The sequence below is a fragment of the Pteropus vampyrus genome, unplaced genomic scaffold (assembly GCF_000151845.1).
Source record: "Pteropus vampyrus isolate Shadow unplaced genomic scaffold, Pvam_2.0 Scaffold97, whole genome shotgun sequence".
Taxonomy (NCBI): Eukaryota; Metazoa; Chordata; class Mammalia; order Chiroptera; family Pteropodidae; genus Pteropus; species Pteropus vampyrus.
In genome coordinates, this window is record NW_011888878.1 from 1,976,069 (window position 1) to 1,985,963 (window position 9,895).

Sequence of the window (9,895 nt, forward strand, 5' to 3'; positions counted from 1 at the left end):
GAAAAAAATGCAAGAAATATGTGATGCGATCCCTTGCTTTTTGTTAATAAGGAATGAGTATATTTTCAATACACAAATATTCTTGGCAAAGAAATACTTTTTATTTTTAATTTCAATATTTTTTAGTTAAAATTTAAAACTGCACATTTTAATTCAGTTATTTGCTTCACTCAAGCATATGCTTCTTAGTTCTTTATTCTATGAAACATAATTTTCTGCATTTATCAAGTTGCCTCAAATTTTACAATAACTGTGATACTTTGATACTTGTCTGGGCTGCTCTTTATCTTCATTCTCATTCCTAACTCTTTTCATTATGTTTAATGTGTTCAAAAATTTCTCTGATTGTCTTTCTTCAAAACTAAGTCAAGGGCTTTCTGCAATGCCTAACTCAAACTAGTCCTCACTAACTCACTATCCATCTTTCTTTTCTCCTTGGTGTGTACAAATGTTATGTCTATTTGTATGCTGCTTCATGGTGTTGAGTAACTGTTTTATTTATTAATATGCCATCTCTTCAATTTAAATGTATGTTTCTTGATAGCAGAGCCTGGTGATAGAATCTTTAAACTTTTAAGTTCTAAAATAGAACTTAACATCAAAATACAACCCTATATTTCCTATTTCATTGTCTGGTGTTCTTTTCATTGTATCATGATCTATGATGTTATGGTGGCAACAGAAATGGAGTGCTTTTTAAAACATGCTTAACTAATTTATTCATGTAATTTGTTACATATCCAATCAAAATAAAAATGTAGCATCATGCTCATACGTCGAGAGTTAAGATTCTTTATGTATATATATGGCAACTACTAGATATTTCGAAGTGTCCTTAAAGTGAGTTCAAGAAACTTGAATAAACCTATTTCTTTATTATTGCCACAGTGTTTAACAGAAGTCTGAACACAAAGAGTAAATGTTTAAAAAAAATATTGAAAATTGCATGAAATCACTTATACATGAAATGTAAACCTAAAAGCTACAAACGAATAGGACAAACAAACAGACTCATGGACATAGACAATAGACTAGTGGTTACCAGAAGGTAAGGGGGATGGGGGAGGGAGTAGGTAAATGGAGGTAAAAGGGGTCAAATATGTGGTGACAGAAATCTAACTATGAGAAGTGAAAACATAATGTAAATATATATATATGCCTTGCTATTAAGATGTACAACTGAAACTTACTGGATTTCATTAACCAATGTCACCATAAAAAATAAACAAATTAATTAAAAAATTTATTAACACCAGTGTGGTTATTAATTTATTTTATGGTATTTTATTACCTTATATTTCATTTGATTAAATAAAATAAGAAATACTAGATTATCTATCTCAACAACCATGTGTCTATACTTGGATTATCTTTATATAGCCTATTTATGTCTTTTGGGTTTGTTTAAAAATCATTAGGTATGTATCAGTATGGAATATTAGCATTACATTAAAAGTGAATTAGCTAAATCTATAATTCAGATTAGAGAAAATATAAGATAATGTTGATATTTCTATTCTTAAAATTAATATAATCAAAGTCACATTTTACTGAAAATATTTACATTAGAATTTTTTATTTTAAAATGAATAAATACAATCAGCTTTTCTGATAATTATGCTATGTGGATATTATAATTTTAAGTGAGGAAAATCTTAAAAAGAAAATATATATTAGCTTACTACTTATATATTTTCTTACTACAGTGAGTTTAAATTGGATTATTCTTGGATTTTAAGATACATTTCAAAACTTTTCTTTCTGTCTCTCATTATGACCATCTTAAAATATAAATAATTTCCATAGACTATAGAAAAGCTATCAGAGCTTTTTACATTTTATAAACAAAGAGATTCTATTCTCTTCCTAACACAGGAATATAATGCAAGGAAAATAGATACTGTAGTCAGGAAATGAGGTGGATGCCATACAGAAAAAGAAACAACAAATACCAGATGTAGTTCAATAAAACATTCACTCAAGAGTCCACATGAGGCTGTTCTTTCCACCTACAATCCACTTCCACTGAAAACATGTTCAGTTGTCATATATTGCTCTTCAATCCTCACTTGATCAATTTGTTCTTGGGTTTTTAAGTGATTTGAATGTGTTTTTAAGTTGCTTTCAGTATTTAACTCTTAAACACATTTGCATATTGAACAATTAAGATTCCCAGTAATAAAATATTTCTAGTTGGTCTGTGATATGTTATTTTAAATGTATTAAATATGTATATTTAAGATATGCACTAAAAATGATGCCAGACATTAATTTTGTGATCTTTGAAATGATAGAAGGAGTTTTACCACTCCATATATTTTTGGTCATATTTATACACAAAAATTGTTTTAAATATGTGACGGAAAAATAATTTCATTTGTTAAGCTGGAGAAATGAAGAGTCTTTCATGTGTAATTTATAATATTATGTTTCATGCAAGGGCTGGCACAGAGGTATCATTGCAGATTGTCTAGATTACAGAGAAAGAACTATTTGCTCTCTGGATTTGATGTATAGAAGTCTAATAAAAGTATAACAGAACTCTCCTCCTCTGACTTTTCACTTACTTTCTGAGAAATTTGTTTTATGGGATAATGTAAAATCGCATGTACCTCCTCCCACAATACTATAAATATCTCAAATATCAAAAAGGTATGCTTTCCCAAATTATATACTTTATTTAATGAGACATTAATGGGACAGAAGATACTGTGTAACATATGTTAAATACATGAACTAATGTTTGATATGAAGACTTCATACAGTCACTGAGAAACTCTAATTGACTTTTGTTTGCCAAAAATCTCCCCTCTTTGTTCATATACAAATTCCAAAGGCCTCCATTTCTTAAGCCAATCATTTGATAACATGCAAGTTTGGTGTAATAATCCAAAAATAAACTCTGAAGGTCAACGTCTTGGAGTAACATAGAGATGAAGGGATGAGAAAGCCATATCAGAGCTAGGTGTGAGCAAAAGGGACATGTCTAGAGAAAGAGTACACAGACACATTGCTCACTTTGCAGCAAAAGTGGCCCTGAATGTGGCTTCCAGGAGCGCCGGCTCTTGGTTTCCAGGGCAGTCTGCTCTATCACTTTATACCGGTGCTTATAGCTTGGAGAAGAAGGTAGAATTTCTGGATTGTATGAGTATGGACATTTATTACTTAGGTTTTAATAAAGAGAAAAAAAGAATAGAGGATGTCTGTAAACATTTGGATGAAGAAATAACTAAAGCATGAAATTAGCTCTGGATTAGACTGTTTGACATTTGTCCTTGAAGGCATATGGATCCTGAAACTCAAAATAGCTCTGGAAATCGTGGAGACTAGGTTGGATGGTAAAACTAAAGGCCCAAAAGATAATACTTATTTTCCATTGCTTAGATGATCTAGGGGAGCCAGATGAGTTTAACTTTGAATAGTCCAATAGGGTTGGGGTACTACTGAGGTTGGAAAAAAAGGGAATTGTGGCCCAAGGACTAGAAGACCATGTATTTTGGAATGAAACTGATATAATTTCAAACTGGGTAAAAGCAACTTATTATTTGAGTTCAACTGGCCATAATATATGTGGCAATTTCATTTTCTTTTGATTATTATTTCATCAATTTTGGGTTATTTGAAACTTCAAATCAACACTATTGTTGAATGTCTACTATATACAAAGGTTTGAGGTAGTTGCAGAGGTATATAAAGATATACATGTCATAATCTTTGCTCCATTTACTATCTAATTGAAAAGATAACACCAAAATATAGAAAATATTTTAGAATAATACAAATAATACACAGTTAAAGAAAAATATCATAGAAATTTCAAGGTAGCACATAAGTTAGAAAATCAATAACATTCTTCATGGTTTGTATTTAGTAGTTCTCCATAGCACTCTGACTATTAGCAGAAAAAATGTGTGAGTATTCTATGTGTTAATAAAATAAAATACTAAATTTTAAGTTGGCATTCAGAGATTGGGCCTATGGTCACTTCTGGGTTTTGATTGCCTCTTGCTCTCAACTAGTCATTTATAGCAGTGTGAAAAACTTTGGCAGATGTGTAGTTATATTTGCAATGACAAATTTATTTATGCAACAAATATTCTTTGAGTACTTACAGGAGGAACGGAAACGGAATTAAAGACATATAAGGTTTCTCTTTCTTAGAACTTGCTGTTTAGTAGAGAAGACAGATGTGTAACAGTTAATTTCAAGTAAAATCAAGATTACAAAAAGAGATGTACACAGTGCTATGTAAGTATATGTCAAGACCTAATCTAGTCCAAAAGTGTTAAAGATATGCCTTTTAAATCAAGAGCAAACAGTAGAAAGCTTCGAGTTAAGTAAATGAAGGCAGAGAGAAATAATGGATTTGAGGAATAGTTAGCAGACAAATATGAAGACTTGTCAACTAATCATATGCTTTAAAGAGGGTAAGTGAGAGGGAGGGGAGAAACATAACACCCAGTTCTCTGGCTTGAATAATTAGATGGATGATAATTTTGCATTTATAAGATAAGAAGCCTAGAGAGAGGATTAAGTTTAGAGTAAGGAAGTTGTAATGGAGGAAAAAGAATAATGCATTCCTTAACTGAGATGTGAGACTTCCATGTAGTAATATCAAGAAGGTGGTTAACTATTTGGATCTTGAGGTCACAAAGTGGTTTGAGCTGGCTATATATGCTTAGGGTCTTTCATATACAGTACGGACACTCAAGGAATGACAACATTGAAGAAGAAGGGAGAGGCAGCAAGAGAGCAAGAAAGGGACAGAGAAAAAGAAAAAGAAAAAAGTTTTGGAGAAGGAAATGAATGCTCAGGTACACTAATACAAAGGCCAAATAAGAATAGAAAAGATTCTGCATTACTTAATATACAGTACTCTTCCACTTATCTATTGCAATCGATCCCCCTAAAATTTAGTGGTTTAAAGCAATAACTTATTATCATCTTTCATGGTTTTGGGGTGGATTGTGCTTAGCTGCTCTGTTGAATAGCTGCTGAGGCTGGAATCATCTGAAGACTTGATCAGTCAGGACAGCAAAGATAGTGTCTTCCCTTACAAGACGGGTCTCTCAGTGCTACTCCACATGATCCCCATCCAGCAGAGTGGCCTACATTTCCCACATGGCAGCTCAAGACTCTAAGAGAAAGAAAGAGGAAACAGCTAGGTTAGATAAGGACTATACCTAAATACGATATAATATGACTTTTGCTGTCATAGGGCTACCTCGATGCATGGGATGGAGGGATGATGTGAGAAAAATGTTTCTCTTGATGAGGGAGTAACAAGGTCTTATTGCAGAACAATGAGTGTGATTGGAGATGTTGTGGATATCTTTTGAAAATACATTTAATTATGTTAATGATTACAGTTATCATTTATTAGATAGTATATACACTGTGATGTAGTAGGAGCTTTATATACATTATCTTCATAGCTTACTACAAAGCTTTTAAGGTAGATATTGTTATCCTCATATTACTAGGTGAGAAAAAAAGCTCAATGTGGTTAAAAGACTTGTTCAAGGTGTTATAGCTAAGAATATAGCAAATACACACTTATGGTTATTCTCACATTTAGTAGACTCCTGGGCTCATAGTGTTTTTTATAATTATTTTAAGTGGTAATTAGTAAGAAATATTTGTCTCATTGTTAGTGGAAAACATTTATGAGGGACGAGGAGAAAGTGGCGGAAGAAGGGAGGAGAGAGAGAGCTAGAAGAAAAAAAGGGAAGTTCTATGAAGATAGCAATTTGCCAATCGCATTTACTCCAATATCTCTAGGACCTAGACTAGTGCTCAATAAATATTTACTAAATGATTTAAAAAAGTATTTAACTATGTCCCATTTTTAATAATTGTAATTAACGCTGAAAATAATACCTTTATCTATGTATGGCACTTTTCCTTAAAATACTGCTTTATGAAAATTTTCGTGAGCATACTCTTAATTAACTTATATTTCATAATTGCCAACACCATCACTACCATCATCATCACAGTGCATTAAGTAGCTACCTTCTGGTGCTATTATGATGTATTTCTATCCTCAAAATGTTCATCGTTTCAAAGAAAGCAGAATAACATGAAGACATTAAGAGTCCTGCTAAATGTTTATGACAATCAGAGGTTACAAACCAAAGATTAAATGTATATGTAAAAAGATAAGGAGCATATCATAAAAGTTTTATATTTAAAACAAAACTTGGGAAAAATCTTTTGGTTATTATGAGAACATTTCATAGGATTTCACTGGGCCTTTGAATAAGAAAGAACATATTTGAATAAGAAAGACATAGTGGTCATCCCTAGGAGTATATGCCCCATGCTCCATTATTTCTGAGATTCCAGGAAGGCAAGAACGAAGAGAGAAAACCACAGATGCGAGAAATTATTTAAGAACATTGAGCATCTGGGAACAAAACTTCTCTTTCTAGCTTCAGTGTTAGCAGGTTAGACCTTTTGAAAGTTGCCCTTTTCCTTTTTCAGCTTTCTCTTTTGCTCTTCTGTGTGCTCTTACATGTCCTGAGCTTGACAGTAATTGTGCAGGCACCTGCATAGCACCTAAAGTCTTAGCTAAACTAAATGAAAAGTGTTTAGGGACTAGTAGCAGAATTCTTGATTACTTAGGGCCTCCCAAACCTTCCATTGATTCAAAGAGGACAAATTGTTCTGAACAGGTACAATGTAGCTATAAGGAAGGGCCTTAGATGAAGGCATTTTTGGTACTGATTCACAATAATGGTTAATTTCTTTATTAGTGATAATTTGTAAAAGACTTTAATAGTTAGGAATGACAAGCCTTAGTTTTTAAAATCACAAAGATCAATGTAAAGCCTATCATTTGAGTCCTAATAAAGTTACCAATGTATTTTTATATTGGTGAGATTTGATTGAAAGAATTTAGTTAACTCCAGTTTCAACATAAACTAACACCATAATGCTTTCAACAATGACAACAAGAACAACAACAAAAACTGGCATAATTTGAAGATTCTTTTTATTAAAAGTTAAAAGTACAGTGTCTGGAAAAAAGAAATAAAAAGAATCCCTATAATTGTTCTGATAACATCACAGCTGTAGTACTGAATTTAGTTCTGAACATCATATTTATAAGAAGATGGAAAGTGGTGTAATGTCTGAAAATTATTTTAAGTTTAAAGTATTAGGAGTCACTGGAGAAAAGACAGGAAAGGAAAGAGTGAAAGGAAAAGACATCATATGCAAACTTTCCTAGAATTATATGGTGGTCAAATCAAGGTTCAGCAATGTAGATTAATTTCCTTGTCTGCTAATGAGGAACCTGTATTCAATCATTAATTTATTCATTCATTCAACAGTTTTTGAGTACCACTACATGCCAAGCATTGTACTGGGTACTATAGATATGGAGGTGAACAAAACTGTAGATTTGGAAGTAAACATTTGGTTATATTGAAGCATTATTACTTAATAAGAATTGTTACAAAATTCCCATCTTCATGGAACTCTCATTGCTCTTTTGCTTCTTGAAATGTAAATGTTCAGAGTAAATCGCTATCTTTAATTTTAACTTGAGCTAAAAATATCAGTAATATTTTAGTTATGACCATCATTGGCTACAAAAATGCTATGGAATCTCTTTCTGTGGAACTTCAGTTTCCTGCTATGCAGACATTTCATCTGCCTTTGAAATTAAAGACAACATAGAACACATGATTCCATCATCTGGATAAGTAACTAGGAGGAAAAAAACAGTTAACTTTACTGAACAAGGGCTAACAAAAATATTGAGTCTGTAGAGGTTCATCTGAAATTGGACAACCCACCTTTCTCAAACTTTGATTTCAACTTTCACATGTGCATTCGCACCATGTGTTGCATGGGTCAGTGGACTCAAACCACATGGTGTGTAAGGTAGTTAATATTATCAAAGGAGCATCTGGTTAATGAGAATTCCGTTCTTGAACATTTAATTGAAGATTGGGAATTCCTTCCAAGACACCTAGATTCAGCAAGTTATCATTTTTATCAATATGAGCTAAAACTGCTTATTATTCTCCCTTTTTGCAAATAAAATGTCAGAAATTAATAAGTAGCACTCTCAGAGTTTCCACATTTAGTATATGAATGGGTGTAGACTTATAAGCAACCATACACACCTCCGTAAATAATATAATGCAAAAGCAAGTTATGCAAATATGGTCTAAAATTGTTTTTTATGATAGGCAAACATTTGATTATATTTCACTAATATTACTTAAGTATAGCCTATTTGAAATATTATATCCTCATTTTGAGGAATATTCCTCTGCTCAAAGTTGTTTTCTCCTTTTGTTTCATAAGAAAATTCACTATATAGTCTGTTGCAGGCAAGAGCACAGAGGCTGAGAAAAGTGAAATGACTTCTCTAAAGTTGCACAGCTAATAAGGAGATGAGTGAGGATTTAAATGTGTGGTTTTCTGACTAGAGTGCCCAGGAGTTTCGTTTACTTTTCAATTATCCCCAGATTTCTGGCTTCCCTGTTTGTCCTGAACTAATATGGGTTTCCGAGGTGTTTTTTTTTTTCTGTTTTCTGTGCATCAGCATTAAGTTAGATATTAGAACAAAGAGAATGTTTTCAGGAGTGGAACTCTCCTCTTAACGCGCACGCACATACAGACACTGATAGGTTCTCCAGAGGAAAAGTAATTCAAGAAAGTTAGATTTTCAAACAAAAATAAAAATCCTGCCTGCAAAAGTTTGCCTTTGAATTGATCTTACCTTTTTCACTATTTTCTAGAAGAGATGCAACCGTATTTAATATGGTCTAGACATTTTTGAAGGGGGAAAAATGATCCATGTAGAAATATAGTAGTGATGTTTCCTCAATTCAAATATGGGAATAATTTTTAGTTGACTTGTCGAGAACTTTTATTGAAATGTAACACTCATAACAGGAAAAAGTGCACAAATTAGAAGTGTGCAACTTGATTTTGTACACCCATGTAAGCAGCACCCAACTAAAAAAGAGTATATCATCAGTACCCAAGGAGCCTCTGTTGTGGCCTCATCCAGTCTCATGACTCCACAGGATAATCACAATCTTGACACCATAAGTTAGTTTTTCCCTGTTTCTAATTTCAGATAAATGGAATTTATAGTATGTATGTGTATGGTGTTTTCATTCAACATTATTTTTGTGAGATGTCTCCATTTTTGTTATGTGATTGTAGTTTGTTTGTTTTCATTGCTGTACAGCATTCTATTGAGTGAATATATTAAAACTTATGTTTTCTGCTCTTGATGGACATTTTGGTAGTTTTCAGTTTGGAGTTATCACATTCTTACTCATATATTTCGATGGATATATGTATACATTTTTGTTAGGTAAGTACTTAACAGAGTGGTATTGTCCAATATATTCGGAAAGATTGCTCAACTTTGGTATAAACAAAATAAAGCAGGTCTTTGTGTTAAAAGATATCTCTTTATCTTTTATTATTATCATTTATTTATTTATTTTTTTAGGTGAGGCAACTCTTGGTTGACCTCACAGATTGCAAGGACATTGTCAGCTTACGATACCTTATTTTTTAAAAATTTTTATGCCTACAGCATTTAGTCTTCCTAGGTGGTCTTCCATCCTAGTACTAATCAGGCCTGACCCTGCTTAGCTTCTGAGATCAGATGGGATCGGACTTGTTCAAGGTAGCATTGCTGTAGATAATATCTCTTTATCTTTATATGTGTTTTAATTGTTGTTTCATATACATATAAAAATGACATTTATTAAGATTTTTTGACAAATCAAGAAAAACTAAGAAAAAAACAATGTAAGATTGCTTATATCACCTATCACTTAGAGATAATAATCACGTTTAATGTTTTCATAGTCTTTTACTATGTGATATGTCATAAAAAGGATTGTTTGGAATG

The 9,895-nt window shown here is 32.3% G+C and overlaps 1 pseudogene; it reads right to left on the reverse strand.

Annotated features, from left to right (window-relative positions):
* Positions 1-9,565: 9,565 nt before the first annotated feature.
* On the reverse strand, positions 9,566-9,684 carry LOC111742621 (annotated as a pseudogene).
* Between the last annotated feature and the right edge of the window lie 211 nt (positions 9,685-9,895).